We start from the raw sequence: 12303 nt of genomic DNA, 5'->3' as shown, positions 1-12303 counted from the left end.
TGGATTTGCATTCGAGCGCAGAGTAACAACCATTTTGCTGTCATTTGCACCAAAGATAAACTCATATAAAATGAGTTCGTGCTTCATACAATCCTTTTCCGCGTTTTTCCCGAAATTCCACCAAACAAACGCTTTTTTATATAACGAGAGTTAAAGTAAAGACCAACAAGCAGCGATAAGGATAAACAAGTTTCAATTAATTATAGCGCCTGCTTAAATACAATATTGTTTTTGTTGCTGCCGCCCAATGTGCAATGCATAAATAATTTTTATTGCATACATTGCGGCGCAGTAAAAATGTTCTGAATTAAATTTCGCAGCACTCAATTCGGAACTCGCAAGCGCACTTTAAAGCAAAATAAATAAAATACAAGTGTGAAATAATTTATTCATTTCATTGCGCAAAAAATCAATCCAAATAATTGAACAGTCGCCTCGCTGACATAGTCACACGCCGTATTAGCAAATTTCAACATATTAAGCTGGACAATCGCTGCGGAAAGAGTAAAAAATGTTGGTTTTTTTTCGGTACGACCACCAATTGCAATTAACTATTAAATTGTAAATTAATATTAAAATTTAATTAAAACATTTCTGTTATTTTCTATTTTCATATGCCCACAAAATAGTATTCACATATTTTGTGTATGGGTGTAAATAAAATATGCGAAATTGATAGATTGAAGATTTTAATATTCTTGTTATATTATTATTAAATTCTTCGAGAGCAAGTTAAAACACATTTTCAGTGCGCCTTTGCTATTTTTAAATCAAGAAAATCTCCTTATTTAACTCACACAGGCGTTGACAGCACATTTGATCAACTGTTATGAATGCGAATGCTTGTGAAATATCGTTTTAAAAGATTAAATATTGCTTATATAGGCTACAGTAAAATCAAAGGCAAATTGAAGTTTTAAGGGCAGAAGTTAAATTTGTATTCTTTTGAGAGATCTCTCCCTAGTAGTCGATGTGAAATAATTGTATTTAACCAGACTACAAAACAAAGAAAACATAAACTGACGCTGTCTGATTGAATTTTAGACCTTGGGCGATACAAAAAATGCACTCGAGAGCAACTGTTTGACATTCGCTGGCATCTTTAAAGAAGCTGCAAATGAATATGAACAAAATTAATTTGTATGTTAGGCAACTGTTGAGTAAACAAGTCTTATCGCAAGCCGCATTTGGAATTGCAAGGAAAATATAAATTTTGAACTTTGTATAATTGTGTCTGCATGTCAAAGGAATAAAATACAATAATATATTAGTAAATCAAAATTAGCCGCAGACCATTGCCAGAACAATGGCACTGAAACTAAAATAAAACAAATTCGAAAATCAAATGTAGAAAGAAGCAAAAGTATCTATGGACACAATGTATCTTAACCATTTAATCACTTTCAATCTCAGCATATTCAACATCAGATTTCCATTTAACCACAAAATAAAACACAACATGGAATCAACCTTAGCAATTTTTTGTTTATCTTTTAGATTTGTGTAGATGTACTCGCAAGAAAAGATTCATTTAAATGCGTAATTTTAAATAGAAAATATTTGCTTGTATGTTTGAATTCATTTTGGTCAAGGGAACATCTTATTCGATTGTTTCAACTACAGTTGCGGTTGCAATGCCGCAGGCAAAGCTGCTGCCTAAACTGACAGTGAGTTATGGCAGTATCTGGTCAGCATCAGCATCAGCATTAAGAACAGAGCATAAGCTTATGCTTTGTAATGCTGCCTTTGTCCAGGCTGTCTCTTCCGAAAATGTGCCTTAAATTTCCCACAAAAAAAAAAACGAATGATTTATGTATCTTTCGACTACCTACGCTTTGTTTTAATAAATGTTTATCAAAAAATCATATACAAAACGAGAGTGAAACCTTACACTCGAGCAAATTTAATTGTTGCCTGTCTTCGGTACGGTAGAAAAATGTTAATAAATGTCAAAAATGTTTCCACTCAACTGACACATTAAGCAAACCAGCATCGAGGCATAATTTCACATAATTTATGAGTTTTCAATTTATCATAGTCCTCAATTTTTGGTTCGCTTGCCGTTTGCAGTTGCGACGCTGAAATTGCCCAAAGCTGCAGCCACGATTTGTTACGCAGTCCAAAATGTCAAATGTCAAATGTCGAATGTGAGTTTCACATTGAGTGCCCCCTTTCGAAAGGGGAAGAGAGGGTGGGAGAATTGCATGTGAGGCACACATGTTGAGCTGAGCTGTGTGGGAAGCAGTTGCGCCTTGTAGCTTAAGCTCTGCTTAGTTCATCCAAATAAGTCGCAAGCCCCCATAAAATATTGCCACTTGTCATCGATGAAGCCGTTTCCCCTTTCCCATCAGTTCGCTGCGTTCCGCTCCGTATTTTAGTTGCGTCTGTCTGGACTGAATCTCATGTTGTGCTTGTCATTAAAGTCGTAAGCAATGTCATGTACCTGTCAATTCCCGAAAATCGCATTAGCCCGTAGAATTTGTGTTATGGAAGTGACAACTGTCGGCTGTCTCGAGAACGAGTTTAGTGCTTGGAGCTTATCAGGCCGTAAAACCCGCAGCGCAACCACCTACTTGTGCTGGAGCACTTGTGCGGCTGCACATAATTAGCGCTAGCCCCTTGAGTTACCTGACAGAAAATTCGCTGTCGCTATTCCGTTCCGTAAATTTACATTTTTAGGGCGCATAAAAGGCTCTCATGGGCTACGGAATGCGGCCGTTCAGCTAAGCTTCGGTCGAGAAAGGTTCGCTCAACAAAATGTTAAATATGCGCACGAGAATGCAGATAAGAAGCTTTGTGAGACCTGCCGCAAGGATTAAACGTTTATAGTAGAAACTGAAACTATTTTGGAGATTATTTAACGGAAGGGTAAACCAAGGCCAGGACTGTGCAAGAGATACGAAATCAATTACACAAACAGTTCAGTGTCAAATGTTTATATGCATATATACATTGTCAGGTAGATAGTGTATCGACTTTATGTTATATGAGAATTTAAGTCTATCTGTCCCGCGAGGATATTTAATACTTTCGTTATAGTTTCTCTCATGCGACAATCGATTTAGCATCGAATTATGTTTTATGCGAATTGTTATGTTACAAGCTTCCATTCATCTCAACTACACCTGTTCGCGATTCCCACGTAAATCCTACATTTTCCAATGAAATTAAAAAGAAATGCTTCATTAAAAAATAAAGAAAATGTGCATTTCCCACAAATAATCGCATTTGAATAAATACAAATGTGTACGATGGATTTGCATACATTTACTTTTATTTATCAAGCGAATATGGAAGGGTTTAAGGTCTTGAAAAGCAGTCTCTGGCAAGGTTTTGTGTGTGTGTGTATGAGCTTGCGTGTTCGTGTATATATAATACATTTATATAAAAGACTTGTAACTTAATGAAAGGAGTTTCAACATTTTCGCAAACTCGTAGCAGGCACATTCAAAATTGGCAGTGCCAGAGAAAACATTAGCATACTTTTGTGCGCCCGCAAAGTTTCTTGTTGAAACAAATTAACCTTGAAAGTAGCAGAGACACCAAGAGACAGAAACAGTCAGGTTGAGAGTGAGAGCGAGAGACTCTCCTTTAGTCTTGTCTTAAAAGATGTAGATTATTATGCAAATTTGTATCTACGTCAAGGACAATGCCAGCCTTGAATCGCATAGCTGAACTTACTCATTTGCTGTGACATCGAGTTTTCCTGCCTTCTGTGGGCAGGTCTTTACGGGCTGTTAAAAATTTATTAATTTTTAAGGCAACGCGTGACGTCACATGATAAGAAACATGCTCGACAAAATCAATAAGCCGCTGTGGATGCTGCTGTGGCGAGTATTTTGCATGATTAATGAATCCACGTAATTGATTACACGGCCACGCCCCATTTTCAAACCCAACCCATTCCTGTTACCATACAGACAGACAAGATCGTAGCTTTGTGCAATTTTTACAACCTCAAAGTCAGCGACAAACAGCTGATTGATGCGTCTGTGTCTCTCACAATGGCTCTATAAAGCGCGACACATTCATACACACACACACTCAGAGATAAGCATAGACGCGGCACGTGCGTGTGGCACACACGAGTCCTGTGCTACGCGCTGATGCTGTTGTCATTGGCTACGGCTTGGGCTTGGCGTTGTCATCGATGTTGGCCAGGATGGTGATGCAGCCAGTTACAAAAGCAGTTGCAAGCGGCAAGCGGCAAGCAGCTGACAGCATGCGGTAAAGTGCAGCTGACGGGCATGCGGTAAAGGCAGGCTTCACGTACTGGTTATTTATGCGTAATTTCTATGCACACACGTCCCGACTCATCGGCTGTTAAAGCAAATGCCGGGACAAGACAGGCACAGGCTCTTCAGTCGAGAGTCGATGCGGATCTGACGTAGCTCGAGTGGGCGACTGCTGGTGTGGAGTGGGTGGCTGGCTGTGCTTTGTTGTAGCTGCTCATGCAGGCGCACAATCATCAATCAAAATCAAAAGCCAAAGCACTTCTGACATTAATTTATTCAAAAGGGATACAAGCAGTTTGCAAGGAAGTGGTGTGTGTATACACACATTCGTCTCTGCATATATATGCGTATGTGTGTGAATCGCTCTTCAATTATGAGCGTTTGTCACTCACACACACACACACACGAACAATTGTTATTCAACTTAAAAACGGCAGCATGCTAAATTCACACGAAATTTGAATCAATATAGTTTATAACCATAACGTTGAATTTTCTAATTAATATTTATAAATTATAGCTAGGTGAGAGCTAGCATTGCATAAATCAAAAACATTTGAATAATAAATACGAATTATGCATTTAATTAAGAATTACCACAGCACGCATTGCAAAAACAAATATTTTTCAGTTTTTTTCGAACACAGTTTTTCCCCTCATCGATATCTGCATATTGTGTGCCGTTCCACCCGATGGCTAAAAATTTTGATTTCTTTTGGCTGGCATCACTCAATTCGAAGGGTGAGAGTAAAAAAAAATAATCGAAGAGAAATACCAAAACGGCAGACGAATCCAATCTAAATGCAAATGTTCGCATTGTGCTTTTTGTTCAGGACAACCACATAGATATGTAGCCGCTTCTGCTATTGCTGTGGCTGTTGCTACTGCTGCTCTAGATGATGACTAACCAACTGGGCAATCAGCAGCAGCAACTGCAGGTGAAATCGCAACACAGAAAGTCAATTAGGCGACCGGCGCTAATCGAAGCTGCTTGCAGATTTCGTGGCCCAAAGTGCGATTGTGTGCTTTAAAGCCGGGAGAGCTGAATGCAAAGACTTGTTCCATGCAGCACGGGATGCATGTCCTTGTCATGGCCATAGCCCATTGTCCTTAATGGCCAATGCTGCTGCTGCTGGTGCAGTCAAAGCCTTGCGCATGTTTAAACATGCTTTCCAATTCAATTGGATATATGCAGGCGATGGCTATCATCGCATCGAGCCCTTCTCTGGCTGCCCTGCTTGTGTTTCTATTGCTTTAAAGAGCCATAAAAATTTACAAGCACTGTGCACCATGTTTGCTCCTACAACAACCACTGTGCAGCTGACTGCTTGCTCATGTGTGCTTACGCTTAAGTATGTTTAACATGGGATAAGCTCGTTTTTCCATGCTCGCTTCATTTACTCCCGACATGGACCCGGCGCAAATTGATAAATTATTGTTGCTGCTGTGCCCATAACAAAGCGGGGCGACTTTTGAGCACACGCCCACCGCTAGGCGCCCACTGTGGCCCATAAATTGCATTCAATTAGCCAGGCAAAAACAATTAGCCCAATGCGATAAGCGCGCATTATAATATTATTTAATGTAATAATTGAGTCACAAGACGCTCAGCAGACGTTCAGTGGCCAAATGACAAGCAGTTAAGCTCAACATGCTCGCATTATCGCATTCAGGTCAATGTATCGTAATTGAAACACTCCCATAATTGACAACTTATTCGCATGCCCAGCGCGCTGGGGTCGCTGCAATTTGGTGGGCGTGGAATGGCCATTAAAATCACAGTCCGAGGTCGCAGTTTGTTTTTATTTTGATTTTCTATACATTTCTAAACCTATTTGATACACTTGCAGATGGTATTATAACACATTTTCTTACGAAATGTGTAACGCATACGTTTTTGAACCCTTAAAGTAAATTTATTTCTGATCAGCATCAGCCACCGGGAAATCTCACAATTTGAACACCTTCTATTAAAGAGCCTTCTATCGGAACCCTGATCCAGATTGAATCACTTTATAATAGAAGATTCCTTTTTCTTTTCCAATCTTAACATATGTGCCGAATCTTCTCAGCACAGGACTATATTATACACAATGAGCGAAGTTTGTACGTGAAAACATTTTCTACATAATTGTCTCCCACAAGAGTATTTAACATTCGGCGTGTCATTCTTTGTTGATCTTTTTTATTTTGCTTTTTTAAATCACGATTGCGAACGCACACGCTTACAAAATATATGCAAATACCGCATATCAGAGAAACACTTTGAAGGCATTAGAATTACAAATATCGTTTGCCAGCATCTCCCTAGCAAGGCAATGGCAATGCCAATGCTAACAACAATAACAACAACAACAGCAACAGAGCATCAACGCTTGCTGACGCTGCGGAGCCTACAAACCGCAGACCCTACAAATTTCCACAGCCCCCACCCCACAACTCACATAGTAATAGATGCAAAATAAATATGCAAAATCGTTCGACTGGCGACAGCGACAGCGTTGAGCGAAATACATAAATCAGATGAGAAAAGTTAAAATTAAATGCAAACAGTGGCAAAATGCGGCGACGACGATATTTAACATTAAGCAGAGCATGGTCTGGGAGGAGGGGGATGAACTGGGAGCTGTAGCTTTGGGTTGCCTCGAGGTGGCGAGTAATATGAAGCCGCCGCCAGACGCTTCCTTCGGCTGCTCATTAAAGTAAGCATCCAAACGAACGTCGATAATGTGCAACAATTTGCATGCTACGTGAGAATGCAGTTGCTGCCACAGTCAGTGCAATGTCAGCGGCAGTTGCACTTGGAGTTGGCCAACATTTTGGACTTGGCTCGGCTACGTGCTTGTCCCGGCATTTAATTGGAAGTTGAAGGCAAACACGAGGCCATTTCGTAAATTACGTTAATTGGAAAATGTGCACAGATTTCCATTTACATTTGCATCCATTGGCCAAATGCATTTATAAATGCATTGCTCGCACACGTGACCCATAACCGATTGCCAAATGATGCTCCACCTTTGCGCGGTGCCATCGTACCTTAATGTGGCAATGCACTCTGTGGGATTGAACAAGAAAAAATATATTGCTGCGTGGCACGATAATTTCAATGCAAATATACCCAAAAGCTGGGACATACTTGAAGAAACTAAACACTTAATAAGTAATAATATCTTTTTGTATTATTACTTCAATTAATATTACGCGTCTTAATAAAAACTCCTTTTTGCTATTTCATCAACAATATTTCCTGTACGAGTGCAACTATTTGCTGTCGGGCTCAGATTATGTATGTATATGTATATAAATCGAACAATTTTGTTCTAGAATCTAACGTCTTCTTCCATTTAAATATATAATCTATATAATCGATTCAAATTTAATTTATCAAAATAATTGCTATTTTGAACGTGTGGTGCCTGTTTCGACACTAAGCGTCAATTTGGAAAAGCTTAAGCCTAATTAATCCCTTTTGAAGTTGGTAAGCGATGATTTAATTTACCTTGACCTATTGGAAATGGATTATGAGGTTATAATTCCTGCAACAAGCAGAACAAGACGTGTCCGACATCATAAAATGTCTATATTCTTGACCGAACAAATGAAAAATGTGAAAAGCCTAAATGTAAATATTAAAACACTCATGAAAACCATTATCCGCAAATTTTCCACAGTTGCGGATGGAATTCTCAATATCGTATTCTTAATGCTACACGTTTGAGGCACATTTAACGTGAAATGATTTAAGATAACTGAATACTATAAAAACAAAAACAAGCACACTTTAGTTCCATATGTTTTATGTAATATAATTAATATATTTATGCGTCTACCCGTCAATCTCAGAAACTACATAAGCTAATCAATGGAAATTTTGAAGTGTATATTCCTTAAGACCTTGCCCATACTATTTCGTAAAAGTCGATTGTTTTTTAAGCATACAACTAAAGCTGGCTGCAACAATTGGTATTGATATGTATGGTTCACAGAGATTACAATAATTAACTTATTAACAGGTCCCCGCGTTACCCACAAAAATTGAACAAAATGCAACCTACAAAGCTTGAGCCTCCTTTTCAATTAGAAGATTAAAACTAGATTTTAAATGCAATTGTTATCAGTAGCAGAATAAAGTTTTCGTACTTTATTTCATGCACAAATAAATAATAGCCTTTCTGAGAAGAGATTTTCTTCTATGCTCGCAATTGTTAATCAATATTGATGTCATTTAAATAAGATTTCATATTTTTCAAGCCATTTCTGTCTCTTTCTCTCTCCCTGCCTCTGACTTTTTCCTGCTTCAATATTTATCTCTTTTAGTTAGTAGAGCATTTATTGCGGCTTAGCCTCAAAATGTATTATGCATAAAATAGCAACAGAAATTCTGATAAAATATATTGAAAATTTTATTGGTTGACTACACACACGCACAAACTGACCAACACACACACGCATTCAGGCATACAGGCACACACACATACATATGTGCTATGCTTGTACAAACATTATTTGCATTTTCATAAAGCAAACATTTTATGTGTTTCAGCTTTTGTTGTTGTTGCCTCTGCTGCTGCTTCAAGTTTTTTGTGCAAAATTCAATTTTTCTATGCAGTTACCTAAATTTCGAGTTGTGTTGCTTACTTTTTCTCTCACCCTCTCTCTCTCTCTCTCTCTCTCTCTCTCTCTCTCTCTCTCTCTCTCTCTCTCTCTCTCTCTGTGCGTGGAAAGCTCTAAACTTTATGTACGCAATTTTTTTCTGTTTCTAAATATTTTGCTTTGTTTTGCGCAATTTTTTGGCGGTGTATGTGAGTGGGTGTCGGCGTGTGTGTGGGCGTGTGTGTGCTTTGCTGTTTTTCTATTTGTTTTAATAGACTACTCTGTGGACGGAACTGGCAACGACTTGGGGCTGGCGCTGGCTTTGCAAATATCCTGCGGCACTAGCATTCACATTCATATGAGTTTATCGCATGGGGGTGCACTGGATTTTCTGATTTGCTCTTTTATATGTTTAAGTGTGGCATATGTGTGCGCTTATGGGTGCTATATATGTACGTGTATGTGTGCGTATTCCATATTCAGCTGGTTTCTTTGCCCGGCTTGCGTGGCATAAGACGTCGAGAGGCGCTTTGCTGAACTTAGCTCAAAATTTGACTTTGGTGTCTGTCTTGTGGCTGGCGGCTAGTGAATTGTGGACTGTGACTTAGACTTGGACTAAGCTATTGTTGTCCAGGTAACCAAAAGTTGTCTTGAGGCAATAGCCTGGGCGTTGGATCTCAGACTCTCTTGGCTGAAACATGTCAGCAGAGTCTTATCTTTACTTAAGATAAAAAAGCATCTGAAAGAAGAAAAACTGGAATGGAATGCGCCATGAAGATTGAATATTCTTGCTTTATATTTTGATACTTTGCTACGGAATGCCACACAAATACATACCTTGTTAGATAGAAATCTAAATTTTAACTTATTATTCCTAACGAGAAACCTATTGATAGATAGGTCGATTTTTTGCGGATTTGCATAATATTGAAGCTCGTAGTTGAAGAGTTTATGAAGAGAAAATAGTGTGTGCATCGACCGATTCATTCTTTTGAGCTATGCATAAGATATGGTAGACAACTTTTGGCTTTTAAACATGTAAGATGCATTTTTAGCCAAGGTACATGGAAAACCCAAGTATTAATCTATCATTCGACCCATAATTTTCTTGACATTGTCCGACCCGGACATTCAAAATGCTATTGCTATTTGACCCACTTTTATGGTTCGGATCAATCTGAATCAAATTGAAATATTTATGAAAATATTATTTAAGCGTCAACAGGTTCAGTAAGAAGTCCATTAAAGATCTTTGCTATGTTCACAGAAAAATACTTATTTCTCTAAGACGACCCACATAAAAGTAGCTCAGTAATGGTAATGGTATTTAATTTAATTGTTATCTTAAACTATTGAACGTAATATTATTAAATAGTGTTTAATATTAACAAGACTTGCAACTATTCTTTTGAGATGGATAGATGTATATATAAACATATACTTGAACGGTAAGGTTTTCATTTTCATAGACGGAATTAACAAAAGCAATTTTAATAAATTGCAGCAAGCAGCAGAAGGTAAATTCTTATATATAAGAACTTGCAAATAGTGCTTAACCTTAAAGTACTCTCTCAGGAGTTATGTACAGACATAAAGTGATGCCAGAGAACTTATCGTTGAACTCAATTCATAAGTTTTAGCATAGAGCTACCAAAATCCGAGGGAGAAACTCACCCAAAGTTTTCGCCTGCGCTGCGGCTCGCCTTCTTTCGCTCTGCTAATCCAAGTGCGGGGTAAATCTCGTTGGCAGCGCTTTATTTGATGTTTGTATTTTGCTTTTTATCAACTGAGCGAGAGAGGGAGAGAGAGAGAGAGAGAGAGCGAGACAGAGAAAAATGAACTTAATAAAGTTGCGAATTTGGTTTCTGTTGCAGTTAATTGGTTGTTGTTCTAATGCACTCAGCCGCATATGGAAGGGGCTTCAAAAGTAATGTGTATCGTATGGATGCACTTTCAGTCTGGACTCTCTTCTCGGTCTGACGACAATAAATTGTGATAAATTATGACAGCACGCGACCGATTCGCGTGTGCGGGTGCAATTGCGTGCGGGGTATTGCTTGAGGCGTTCACTTTATGAGCACACACACACACGCGTATACATAATCTTGCCAATACAAATGCGAATCACAAGAGTTTCATTAATTCATTTGTTGTTCTTCAATTTTGATTTCTGCTCAGGTTTTTCTTTATAAACGCATTTTGGTGTGAATTAGCAATTAATTGATAGCCAGCACGCAGCAGGCTATCAAGGGCGTTGGGGCGTGGCGCACTGAGTAAACTAATGAGCGCGAAAATGACACAACGATATTTCCATGCGAATCATTTGTGAATTGTGAGTTTCTCAATCGTCTAAGGATCTGCACGCTTGAGTTGCTGTTGTCGTCATTTATTTACTGATTTCTGTTGTATTTGAGTATTTCTTTTCATGTGTTGGTTTTTCTTTCTCTGATTTTTTTGCAATTCACTTTTATTTTCTACACACACGTACACACGTACACACGCACACACGCACAAAGCTGTTGCCTTTGCAAGGGCAAAATCTTCCTTTTATGCTTGCGGGCTGTGTTGTTGTTGCTGTGGTTGTTGTTAGCAGCAACAATTCTCGTAATCCGCTTTTGGCCTAAATTTCAATTCTTATTTGATTTTACTTTTACACTGTTGTTGTTGTTTGTGTTATTGTTGTAGAGCGCATTGCTCTTTGAGATATTTTTTTAAGGTTTTTTTTGCTTTTCTTTTGCGTGTTTATTTTAACGCGAAATTACGACAACGTTGGCAAAGATGCTCTGTCCTAGTCCCTCTACGCGACTGATGCCCAGGCAACGCCGACTATTCGCACGCACTGTAACCGGCTTGGGGCGCGGTTGTTGGGGCGCACGCACCTGCCTCCACCCGCCGCGCAGCATCCACGACAACGACAACAATCTTTAGAATGGGTCACGCACTTTTCTTTAGCCTTTTTTGGCCTTTTGCCTAATTACCGAATAAATTGCGAACAACTGGCCAGATTTAAGTTAAGTTTAATTTTTCCTGATTTTTGATACAGTTGTTGTTGTTCGATGTTCACTCACCAAATCAAACACCATGCAACTAACATTTATTTATATTATTTGTATATGTATATGCTCTAATTAATATATTTTGAATTATATATAACCGACCGATTGTGCGCTAAGCACATAAATGTTGTTTATCAAACGCGACTGCGAAACCGACAAGATGAAGCGCACACGTGTGCGAACGACTGCGCGTACGAGTGTCGAATGAGAGACTGACGCGACCCGGTCGAGAGGCGCAGCCAACCAGATCGAGTACTAAGACCAGCCAATATGTTCGATATCCAACCATACCGGGTTGCAAGCGAACATCATCTGTGATGAGGTCAAACATTTATTTGTGAATTCCTAATATGAAATTAGTTAATTAAGATTAAAACAGAAGTTAAATTAAAAGAAAAGGTAAGGCAATTATTTTGGTT

The 12303-nt window shown here is 38.7% G+C and overlaps 1 protein-coding gene across 4 annotated transcripts in view; it reads right to left on the bottom strand.

Moving 5' to 3' along the window:
• side (sidestep) overlaps positions 1–12078 on the bottom strand; it is a 68152-nt gene extending 56074 nt beyond the window's left edge. For 3 of the 4 annotated variants that reach the window (XM_015171366.3, XM_002054713.4, XM_015171364.3), the window contains exon 1: positions 10503–12078. The gene's annotated coding sequence lies outside the window, so the exon portion shown is untranslated. The remainder of the gene's footprint in view (positions 1–10502) is intronic. The other variant, XM_070206988.1, reaches the window with a different exon arrangement.
• Between the last annotated feature and the right edge of the window lie 225 nt (positions 12079–12303).

This window comes from Drosophila virilis, chromosome 2, assembly GCF_030788295.1.
Source record: "Drosophila virilis strain 15010-1051.87 chromosome 2, Dvir_AGI_RSII-ME, whole genome shotgun sequence".
Taxonomy (NCBI): domain Eukaryota; kingdom Metazoa; phylum Arthropoda; class Insecta; order Diptera; family Drosophilidae; genus Drosophila; species Drosophila virilis.
Note: the sequence above shows the minus strand (reverse complement) of the source record. Positions and strands in the feature narration are given on the sequence as shown.